Source organism: Hemitrygon akajei, chromosome 7 (assembly GCF_048418815.1).
Source record: "Hemitrygon akajei chromosome 7, sHemAka1.3, whole genome shotgun sequence".
Lineage (NCBI taxonomy): Eukaryota > Metazoa > Chordata > Chondrichthyes > Myliobatiformes > Dasyatidae > Hemitrygon > Hemitrygon akajei.
Window position 1 is genome coordinate 159,660,944 of NC_133130.1, and position 12,676 is coordinate 159,673,619.

The window sequence follows — 12,676 nt, forward strand, 5'->3', positions numbered from 1 at the left end:
TACCGGTATTCGACGCTTGCTACCGACACAGGTATTCCGTTCCGCACACCAAGCGGATGCACTCTCGGATCGTGGAGGGGACACTCACTCGGGTCGATCAGCGGAGGGGGCTTAACTTCTTTAAAATGAGGGAATTTAAGAACTGCAAAGTCTTCGAGACAAGTCTTTACCGCGCGAGTCTGTCTCCGGACATCCACCCCTCTCATCACCCGAGTCCCTTTTTATGTAAATTTTCATTATTGTCGCCATCACCCTGTAACTTCCTCCTTGTCAGGTTATCTCTCCCGACCCATCGCTGCTTTCTCAGTTTCTCCTCCCGCCCGTTGTTGCGTTTCCTGCCCATTTCCTTCTCGACATATCTCTTTCTGTCTGCAAGACTAAATCTGCCCACAGCTCCCTCTTCTCCTCTGATCCCTTCACTTTCAGCCGCGGCTGCTCTCTCTCTCTCTCTGCCTCTTCCTTCCCTCTCTACTCTTAATTCTCGCATTCCCAACGGATTTCCTGTCTCCGCACCCCCGCCCCCCCCCCCATAATTGTAAAATGGTGGAAGAATGTGTAAGGTCGGGAGTTGGAAGAGGAAACAAGTTAAATTAAAACAGCGAGAGAGGCTGCGGTATTAAAATATGAGGAGTTAAATGGGAACGAAGGGCGGACGTGGTAAAAGGCTAAAAAGAGTGGTTGTGTTTCTGAGCTGGCACTGCGTTTGCCTGTAAGCGTGTGACCCTGTGAAGTACATATACATCATTGCCCTTTAAAGCTTGCTGAGGGAGGATGGTACTGGGAGAGAGGGTAGCTGTTTGTGTGTGCTGATGCATTACCAGTTACTGCTTACTCCTGGGATATATTTGATTGCCTTAGGGGATCAGGGAAGAAAATATCATTAGTCTTTTACCCAACTGCATTTTGTCGGACTTGCCTGTGCATAATTGGGCGCTGCATTCCGCCACATTGCATCGTGCTTTAAATGTTCTTCATTGGCTGTGTGATACTTTGGGGCGCCCGGTTGGTAGTGAATGGAGGTTTATTTTGCACTGGGCAGAGTGCTCTGCAGCTCTTTTCTTGCCCTTCATCGAATTTTTGTACATTCCCATTCAAATGACAGGCAGACAAGCTTTGACCAGATGCCATGGAAGTTGGTGTTTTGGATAATTGAATGAAGTCAGATGGAGCCTGTGCAGACCCCACACTCCCAGTTTGCCCAACCGCTTGACACTCTCGTGTTTTCTGACCCCCTCTGTCAGTGAGTCAGGGAACCGCTCTGTAACTCCAGCCATGCCATTGTGGTGCTGAACGTGTGATAACTCAAAACATTCCAGAGCAGACTAAAACTGGTGTACAGCATCATCCCGCGTTTGTGCTGCTCTGACACAACTCGGGCAACCTTCGCTTGCTGCCTCTGTGGAGTTTGCATGCTCTACTGATGTACCGTGGAGTACATTCTAACTGGCTGCATCACCGTCTGGTATGGAGGGGGTGGGCTTCTGCTTAGGATTGAGGTAAGCGGCAGAGAGTTGTAAAATCAGTCAGCTCCATCGTGGGTACTAGCCTCTGTAGTATCTAAGACATCTTCAAGGAGCGGTGTCTCAAAAAGGCGACGTCCATCATTAAGGACCCCCATCACCCAGAACATGTCCACTTTTTACTGTTACCATCAGGGAGGGGGTACAGGAGCCTGAAGATGATCCAGGAACAGCTTCTTCCCCTCTGCCATCAGGTAGGAGGTACAGAAGCCTGAAGATGATCCAGGAACAGCTTCTTCCCCTCTGCCATCCGATTTTTGAATGCCTCATTTTTTTTATTTCTGCTTTTGCACTGCTTATTTTACTACTTAATGTATATATTTACTATAATTCATAGTTCTTTTCTAAATTATGTATTGCATTGTACGACTGTACAATGTACGTTGTACATTTCATTACATATGCTGGTGATATTAAACCTGATTCTGATTCTCCCTGTGACCTTCCTTCCTACAGGTTGTTTGGTTTTCTCACACACCCCAGAACTGTGCTGGCAGGTTAACTGTCCACTGTGAACTACACCCAGTCATCCAGGGACATCGGGAGGAGCTGGTGGGTATGTGAGAGGGAAGGGGTTACACTGGGAAATGGGAAGGAGAGTGGGAGCAATGGGAATGCTGTAGACTCAATGGGAAGGAGAGTGGGAGCAATGGGAATGCTGTAGACTCAGTGGGAAGGAGAGTGGGAGCAATGGGAATGCTATAGACAATGGGAAGGAGATTGGGATTGATGGGAATGCTATAGACTCGATGGGAAGGAGAGTGGGATTGATGGGAATGCTATAGACTCAATGGGAAGGAGAGTGGGATTGATGGGAATGCTGTAGACTCAATGGGACAGACAGACAGACATACTTTATTGATCCCAAGGGAAATTAGGTTTTGTTACAGTCGCACCAACCAAGAATAGTGTAGAAATATAGCAATATAAAACCATAAATAATTAAATAATAATAAGTAAATAATGCCAAGTGGAAATTAGTCCAGGACTAGCCTATTAGCTCAGGGTGTCTGACACTCCGAGGGAGGAGTTGTAAAGTTTGATGGCCACAGGTAGGAATGACTTCCTATGATGCTCAGTGTTACATCTCGGTGGAATGAGTCTCTGGCTGAATGTACTCTTGTGCCTAACCAGTACATTATGGAGTGGATGGGAGACATTGTCCAAGATGGCATGCAACTTGGACAGCATCCTCTTTTCAGACACCACCGTCTGAAGGAGAGTGGGAGCAATGGGAATGCAATGGCTGAGTGGCGTTCTCATTGTATAAGAATATAGTGACTTAAAGTTCAAAGTAAATGTATTATCAAGGCTCATGTATGTCACCAGAAATAACCGAGATTTGTTTTCTTGCAGGCATACTCAGTAGTACAAGAATCACAATGGAATCAATGAAAGACTTCACCCAACTGGACAGACAACCAACCAATGTGCAAATGACAGAAAGCTGTGAAATTACAAAAGAGGAAAAAAAGGAAGTAATGACAATAAATAAATAAGCAATAAGTATCGAGAACATGAGATGAAGAGTCCTTGAAAGTGAGTCCATAGGTTGTGGGAACAGTTCAGTCGTGAGGCCAGAGAAGTTGAGTGAAGTTATTGGCTCTGGTTCAAGAGCCTGATGGTTGAGGGGTATTAACTATTCCTGAACCTGGTGGTGTGAATCCAGAGGCTCCTGTACCTTCTTCCCAATGGCAGCAGCGAGAAGAGAGTATGACCTGGGTGGTTGGGGATCCCTGATGATGGATGCCGTTTTCTTGCAACAGTGCTCTGTGTCGATACGCTTAATGGTGGGGAAGGCTTTACCTGTGGTGGACTGGGCCGAATCCACTACTACGTATCGGATTTTCCATTCAAGGGCATTGGTGTTCCCGTATCAGGCAGTGATGCAGCAGTCAACATATTCTTCACCACACATCTATAGAAGTTTGTCGTGCCGAATCTTCACAAACCCCTAAGGAAACTGAGGTGCTGCTGTGCTTTCTTCATAATTGCATTTCCGTGCTGGACTCAGAACAGATCCTCTGAAATTATAACACTGAGGAATTAAATTTGCTGACCCTCTCCACCTCTGATCTCCTGATGACAATTGGCTGATCAAACTCAGGTTTCCTCCTCCTGAAGTCAATAATCAGCTCCTTGGTACATAGAGTAAGAGGTTGTTGTTGTTGTGGCACCACTTGGCCGGATTTTCAGTCTCCGTCCTATATGCTGATTTCTCACACCTTTGATTCGGCCAATGACAATGGTGTCTTCAGCAAACATAAATATGGCTTTGGAGTTGAGCTTAACCTCACAGTACCACACACTGAGGAAAGAGTCCGAAAGAGTTACAGACTCCTGAGAAACAATTACATAAAAAACTGAGGGACATGGGAGTGAGGGACATGGGGGGTGAGGTGATTTGGGAGTGAGAGACATTGGGATTGAGGATATTGGGAGTGAGATTAGGTTCAATCACATTAAGTTTACAGGATGCTGGGAGTAAGTCACATTCTGAATAAAGATTACTTGCTCTTGAGCTCAGCCAACATAACATGCCCTCTCAACCTGAGAAACTTATTACATAAATCATCAAAACATCGCTAAGTTTTCTCCCAAGAGGCTCCCCCTGAGTCTGAATATAGTGGAGTAGCAAGGTGAAACCTGGCAGTACGTTAAACAATGATGTCAAGGTTCTGGGGCTACTGATCGGGATTTCTCATTTAACCTTCACATTTGTTCTGTCTTTCAGTTTGTTTCTTCCAGATCTGTTCCTTGGCTCAAATTAACCTTCATTTTCTTTGACAAAATTACATTTTATTCATCAAATATGTCATTACCTTATCACGAGATTGCTTTCTCTTCAGTCACTGTTTCAAGGATATCAGTACCTGTGCTTGCAATAGCTACATTACAACAATATTACACCAGTTTTCCAGACCCAGACATACTACGTTACTACAGAGGGCGAAACCCCTCTAGTGTGCAGTGTTGGGAATAGGCAGAATAACAGTCCAGCACAGACAGGATGGGCAAAAGGGCCTGTTTCTGTACTGCAGTGCTCCATGACTCCATGATCCTGTACTGTTTGGCCTTTGCAGTAGCTGAACCGAGCTTCTCTGCTTCCATCGGTGTGTAGGAATGGGACAGTGTGCAACATTCATTTGTGGACAACTGCTCACACTGGAAGATCAGCAAATTTTGGGCAGGCTGAAGTGGCTGAGTGGATGAGCAGTTGATGTTAGTCTCTGTGGATACAAAGTCGAAGTAAAATTTATTATAACCATATAACAATTACAGCACGAAAACAGGCCATCTCGGCCCTTTTAGTCCATGCCGAACGCTTACTCTCACCTAGTCCCACCGACCCGCAGTCAGCACATAACCCTCCATTCCTTTCCTGTCCATATACCTATCCAATTTTACTTTAAATGACAATACCGAACCTGCCTCTACCACTTCTACTGGAAGCTCGTTCCACACAGCTACCACTCTCTGAGTAAAGAAATTCCCCCTCATGTTACCCTTAAACTTTTGCCCCCTAACTCTCAACTCATGTCCTCTTGTTTGAATCTCCCCTACTCTTAATGGAAAAAGCCTATCCACGTCAACTCTATCTATCCCCCTCATAATTTTAAATACTTCTATCAAGTCCCCCCTCAACCTTCTACACTCCAAAGAATAAAGACCTAACTCGTTCAACCTTTCCCTGTAACTTAGGTGCTGAAACCCAGGTAACATTCTAGTAAATCTTCTCTGTACTCTCTCTATTTTGTTGACATCTTTCCTATAATTCGGTGACCAGAACTGTACACAATACTCCAAATTTGGCCTTACCAATGCCTTGTACAATTTTAACATTACATCCCAACTCCTCTACTCAATGCTCTGATTTATAAAGGCCAACATACCAAAAACTTTCTTCACCACCCTATCCACATGAGATTCCACCTTCAGGGAACCATGCACCATTATTCCTAGATCACTTTGTTCTACTGCATTCTTCAATGCCCTACCATTTACCATGTATGTCCTATTTGGATTATTCCTACCAAAATGTAGCACTTCACACTTATCAGCATTAAACTCCATCTGCCATCGTTTAGCCCACTCTTCTAACTGGTCTAAATCTCTGCAAGCTTTGAAAACCTTCTTCATTATCCACAACGCCACCTACCTTAGTATCATCTGCATACTTACTAATCCAATTTACCACCCCATCATCCAGATCATTAATATATATGACAAACAACATTGGACCCAGTACAGATCCCTGAGGCACATCACTAGTCACCAGCCTCCAACCTGACAAACAGTTATCCACCACGACTCTCTGGCATCTCCCATCCAGCCACTATTGAATCCATTTTACTACTTCAACATTAATACCTAATGATTGAACCTTCCTAATTAACCTTCCGTGCGGAACCTTGTCAAAGCCTTACTGAAGTCCATGTAGACAACATCCACTGCTTTACCCTCGTCAACTTTCCTCGTAACCTCTTCAAAAAATTCAATAAGATTTGTCAAACATGACCTTCCACGCACAAATCCATGCTGACTGTTCCTAATCAGATCCTGTCTATCCAGATAATTATATATACTATCTCTAAGAATACTTTCCATTAATTTACCCACCACTGACGCCAAACTGACAGGCCCATAATTGCTAGGTTTGCTCTTAGAACCCTTTTTAAACAATGGAACCACATGAGCAATATGCCAATCCTCCGGAACCATCCCCATTTCTAATGACATTTGAAATATTTCTGTCAGGGCCTGTTATTTCCACACTAACTTCCCTCAATGTCCTAGGGAATATCCTGTCAGGTTCTGGCGATTTATCCACTTTTATATTCCTTAAATGCGCCTCTTTAATCATCTTAGTTTCCAGAACTTCCTTACTTGTTTCCCTTACCTTACACAATTCAATATCCTTCTCCTTATTGAATACCGAAGAAAATAAATTGTTCAAAATCTCCCCCATCTCTTTTGGCTCCACACGTAGCTGTCCACTCTGATTCTCTAAGGGACCAATTTTATCCCTCACTATCCTTTTGCTATTAATATAACTGTAGAAACCCTTTGGATTTATTTTCACCTTACTTGCTAAAGCAACCTCGTATCTTAGCTTTTCTAATTTATTTCTTATGATTCTTCTTACATTCTTTATATTCCTCAAGCACCTCATTTACTCCATGCTGCCTATATTTATTGTAGATATCTTTCCTTGAAAACCATGGCTCTCTCAAACTTTTAACCTTTCCTTTCAACCTAACAGGAACATAAAGATTCTGTTCGTACCCTCAAGATTTCACCTTTAAATGACCCCCATTTCTCTATTACATCCTTCCCATAAAACAAATTGTCCCAATCAACTCCTTCTAAATCCTTCTGCATCTCCTCAAAGTTAGCCTTTCTCCAATCAAAAATCTCAACCCTGGGGTCCAGTCCTATCCTTCTCCATAATTATATTGAAACTAATGTCATTGTGATCACTGGACCTGAAGTGCTCCCTAACACATACCTCCGTCACCTGACCTATTTCATTCCCTAACAGAAGATCCAACACTGCCCCTTCTCTAGTCGGTACCTCTATGTATTGCTGCAAAAAACTATCCTGCACACATTTTACAAACTCCAAACCATCCATCCCTTTTACAGTATGGGTTTGCCAGTCTATGTGTGGAAAATCAAAATCTTCCACAATCACAACCCTGCGCTTATTACAAATATCTGCTATCTCCTTGCAAATTTGCTCCTCCAATTCTTGCTCCCCATTAGGTGGTCTATAATACACTCTTATAAGTGTTACTACACCTTTCCCATTCCTCAATTCCACCCAAATAGTCTCCCTAGACGAGCCCTCTAATCTATCCTGCCAGAGCACCACTGTAATATCTCCTCTGACAAGCAACGCAACACCTCCCCCTCTTGTCCCTCCAATTCTATCACACCTGAAGCAATGAAATTCAGGAATATTTAGTTGCCAATCACACCCCTCCTGCAATCATGTTCCACTAATAGCTACAACATCATATTTCCAGGTATCAATCCATGCTCTAAGCTCATCCATCTTTCTTACAATGCTCCTAGCATTAAAATAAATACATTTAAGAAATTCTCCGTCTCCTCCTCTCTGTTTATCTCTAACAGTACAAAGAACTTTACTGTCTTCTTTTTCTTCCTTCTCCCATACATCTGTTCCTAAACTCTGGTTTCCCTCCCCCCTCATATCTAGTTTAAATCCACTGGAGCTTCTCTAGCAAACCAACCTGCAAGAATATTTGTCCCCCTCCAGTTCAGATGTAAACCGTCTCGCTGGAACAAGTCCCACCTTCCCTGGAAAACTGCCCAAATATCTATAAATCTGAAGCTCTCCCTCCTGCACCATGTCTTCAGCCATGTGTTGATCTGCACTATCTTACTATTTCTAAACCCACCTGCACGTGGCACTGGTAGCAATCCTGAGATTGCTATCCTGGAGGTCCTGTCCTTTAACTTGGCACCTAGCTCCCTAAACTCACCTTTCAGGACCTCCTCACTCTTCCTACCCACATTATTGGTCCCTACATGGACCACAACATCCGGCTGCTCACCCTCCCTCGAGAATACTGAGAACTCGATCTGAGATATCGCAGACCCTGGCACCAGGGAGGCAACAGACCATCCGGGATTCTCAATCTCTCCCACAGAACCTCTTACCTGTCCCCCTAACTATCGAATCCCCTATCACTACTGCTCTCCTCTTTCCCCTCCTTCCCTTCTGAGCTGAGGGTCCAGTCTCGGTGCCAGAGACGCAACCACTGCAACTTGTCCCTGGTAGGTCGTCCCCACCAACAGAATCCAAAACGATATACTTATTGTTGATGGGAATGGCCACAGGGGTGCTCTGCTCTTCCTGTCTATTCCCCTTCCCTCTCCTGACAGTCACCCAACTACCTGTCTCCTGACTCCTAGGGGTGACTATCTCCCTGAAACTCCTGTTTATTTCTGCCTCTGCCTCCCAAATGATTCGAAGTTCATCCAGCTCCAGCTCCAGTTCCCTAACACGGTTTGTCAGGAGCTGCAGCTGGATGCACCTTTTGCAGGTGTAGTCATCAGGGACAGCTGTGCTCGTCCTGACTTCCCACAAACTGCAAACGGAGCACTCGACTGCCCTGACTGCTGCCTCCATTACCTACTCCTAAGCTAATTAGATTAATTAAAGGAGCTTACCCGGCCTTACCTCACCTGGAGTGAAGCTCATACTCAGCCTCTGCTGCTATTTAAATTCTCCCGCTGCCTCATGGGCTGACTTTCACGAGCTTGCACAGTTGTGCCCCGTTCAAATCTCGCCTCTGCCTGTCCTCGCTGAAACCTGTTGAGCCAAAGCCGTCCCACTCTGCCTCAGTCCACTCCAACAATGGCCGCTACGGTGATGGACGCTGTATATGGGGTCTTTCTTTTAAACCTTTGGCGCACTACGTCACGTGCCTGTGCAGTCCAGCCTCTTTGCCCCGATCAGTTAAAAAAAAGCTTCTCTCCGAGCTACTTTTACCTCTTCCCCCTCGGCCTCTTACTGCGATTTAAATAACCGTTGAAAACTTCCTCTTCTTTTATAATCAGACATGTCAGCACATACAGCCCTGAGATTCTTTTTCTGCAGGAACACTTAGCAAATCTATAGAACAGTAACTGTAAACCGGTTCAATGGACAACAGACTGCAAATGCAGATATAAATGAATAGCAATAAGTAACAAGCATGAAGAAAGATAAAAGAGTTCTTAAATGAGTGCAGTTATCCCCTTTCATTCAAAAGCCTGATGGTTGAGGGGTAGTAACTGTTCTTGAACCTGGTGGTGCAAGTCCTGAGGTTCTTGTGCCTTCTACCTGATGTCAGCAGTGAGAAAAGAGCACGGCCTGGGTGGTGAGGATCTTGGGTGATGGATGCTGCTTTCCTACGGCAATGTTTCATGTAGATGCGCTCAATGATTGGGAGGGTTTTACCCATGATGTACTGGGTCAAATCCACTGCCACTGATTTTACATTCAAAGGCATTGGTGTTCCCATACCAGGCTGTAGTGCAGCCAGTCAGCACATTTTCCATCACACATCTATAGAAGTCTACAATCAGTTCCTTGGTCTTATTGACATTGAGTGAGAGGTTGTTATTACTCCACTCAGCCAAGTTTTCAATCTCCCTCCTGTATGCTGATTCATCACCACTGCCCACAACAATGGTGTCTTGTATCTGGTGTTGGAGCTGCACTTGGCCACACAGTCACAGGTGTAAAGCGAGTAGAGCAGGGGGCCAAGTACATATCCCTGTGGTGCTCTTGTGCTAATGGAGATTGTGGATGTACTGAGCCCTGTGGAGTGTGGGGGTTTGAGTTAGGCAGCTGCAGACGATAAATTTGGATGTGTACCACTCCATCCCTTTCCAGGGCCTCTTGGCAAATGCTCCAGAAGTAGGTGAAGGATAGTCTCACCTGCAGCACAGGTACCTTGAAGGTACCACAGCCACTTGAGATAAAGACTCTTATGGAGAGGGACTATCTCATCCCCAGACAAACAAGGTCCCACTGCCTTTTTGAAAGATCCGATGGTTGGACATGCTGCCAAATGACTTCAGCAGGCTGCTCGAATAATCAAAATGCTGGATCTGTCTTTTTATTCCGAGGCACCTTTGAGAACACCCTGTGCCTGATGGACTGGTGACCTTTTCTGCAAGTGACAAGTGATGCAGCATGCGGATAACGGAAAAATGGAGGGCTATGAAGGAGGGAAGGGCTCAATTGATCTTGGAGTAGGTTAAAAGGTCAGCATAACATCGTGTACTGTGTCGTACTGTTCTATGTTTTATGGTTCAGCTGAATGGAACACTACAATGACATGTCCAAGACCATCTCTGACATCTTTGAGCAGGGGTGGAACCTCAGCATGTAATTAGAATCAGCACACAGCTTCTTGCAGCCACACATCAAGAAAGTCATCAGGAAAATGGCACTATTGGGTACGTTTTTCCACCACTTCTCTGGAGACTTGTACATCACCTCCCCATGGACCTCCAGAAGAAATGGATGATGGCTCAGGTGAATGTTGCACAGTCTTTCAGATAAGGGAATCCCAGAGTTTCACCATCCCCTGTGTGAATAAGTGTTTCCTCATTTCACTACTACACGGTTTTCCCCTTATTTTTAGACCATAATCCTAGTAAGAGAGGATCAATAATCCCTTTATTATTAACGCTCGTCACCTCCACTTCTCCAATTTATATATCAGCCTTTATTGATAAATCCAATTGGTTTACTTCATGAATGAAGTTATAATGGGAGTAGACAATGTAGGTTGGGAGTTAAAGAATAAACATGAAAAATTAGTGTCAGTACTCCCATTGCAAACTACGAATCTTCAGAACTTTGCAAACAATAAGTTGAAAAAATTAGTTACAGATATGTATGCTAAGATGTGAGATACAAAGGAAGATCTTCAAGGAGCGGTGCCTCAGAAGGTGCTATCCATTATTAAGGACCCCCATCGCCCAGGGCATGCCCTCTTCTCATTGTTACTGTCAGGAAGGAGGTACAGAAGCCTGAAGGCACACACTCAGCGATTCAGGAACAGATTCTTCCCCTCTGCCACTCGATTTCTAAATGGACGGTGAACCCATGAACATTACCTCACTTTTTAAAAATTACTTCTGTTTTTGCACTACTATTTTTAATTTTCTGTAACTATTTAATATACATAAACTTACTGTAATTCAGTTTTTTTTCTATATTTATCACGTATTGCATTGTACTGCTGCCACTAAGTTAACAAATTCCACGACATGCTGGTGATATTAACCTGATTCTGGACTCTATTAAGATTACTAAAGCCCCATTTTCACATTGAAGACACTGTGCCTTCAACACGCTGAGGACCAGATGAATCCTGATTCCCTCTGAGAATCTGTCTTCTCTGAAGGTGCTCCTTAGTAGATTTAATAACTGTGAATGTATTCAGGTTAAATTAATATTTGCATTGAATTTCACACTGAATGATACATTCATTCATTGCAGAAAGAGGCCATTTGATCAATTATGCTTGCCCTATCTCTTTGTGAGTGTTATCTAAATAGTCCCAATTATCTGTAGCCTTGGAAATGTTTCCTATTCAATTATATTCAATTTTATTTAGAAAGGTGAAATTGAATCATCTTCTCCAAAAATTTCAGGCAGTGCATTCCAGATCACAACAATCCATTGAGGAATAAAGGCTTCTTCTTGTCATTGCCTCTTCTGCTTTTCATCTTGACCTGTGTTCTTCTGATTGTGGTCCTTGTTAGTGTCACACGAGCGACAAAGTGGAAACTGCAAAAAATCATTACATTTGAGCCATGGCTGCCGAAATGGAAAGAGCATCATAATAAGGCTTCATGCTTTAAGAACATCCCAAAGACAGTCATGACTGCTGAACTCACTTTTAGTAATGCTGCATTAAAGTCATGCACATAAAGCTCCCATAAACAGCAATGAGATTATCTATAGTGACGCTGCGAGACTTCGATGTAACCCGCTCGCCCAAAATTCAGCAACTCCCGCGGTGCTTCACACCCAACCCTTCGACAGCTTTGTATTCCTCAACACCCTTCCTTCACCAGGAGCTGTGAGCTCACTCTCCAGAACAGGAGCTGAAGCCCATGATCTGTTGACTCAACGATGAGGGTGCCTCAGTCAGATCGAGGGCAGAGAGTACAATGTTGCTCCTCCTACAGTGGGATGGTTAGGCGCCAAGCTGTTCTAAGATCTCCAGGAACTGCAGGTCATTTTCCAGGAAGAAGCTGCTGTAAGAAGAAATTTGTTGGAGTCATAGGAATGTGTAGACTCACAGTCAGGTTGCTGGAGGATGGGGTTATCACTTCGATGCATGTGGGCGTCAATTTGTGTCTAGACGAGTGGGTTCACATTCAAAGCACAATTCACCCCAAGCCCTATATTGGGAAGGATGCCGGCTTGTATGACACTGTCAGTCACATGAATCAGAATCAGATTTATTACTACTGACAATGTCGTGAAATTTGTTGTGTTGCGGCAGCAGCACAGTGCAAAACATTAAAAATAACAATAAGTTATAACAGGAAATTATTATATATATATATAGTACATATATAACAAATTAAAATAACTTGGAAAAAGAGAGCAAAAA

At 43.9% G+C, this 12,676-nt stretch overlaps 1 long non-coding RNA gene across 2 annotated transcripts; it reads left to right on the top strand.

The window, feature by feature from the left end:
* The first annotated feature begins 268 nt into the window (after positions 1-268).
* On the top strand, positions 269-3,036 carry LOC140731079 (uncharacterized). Of its 2 annotated transcripts, none has more exons than XR_012099726.1 (3): positions 269-709; positions 1,977-2,076; positions 2,877-3,036. It is a non-coding gene; the product is annotated as an uncharacterized lncRNA (long non-coding RNA). The 2 variants fall into 2 exon arrangements; XR_012099725.1 differs by having other exon boundaries at positions 510-709; positions 1,977-2,072.
* The last annotated feature ends 9,640 nt before the right edge of the window (positions 3,037-12,676 follow it).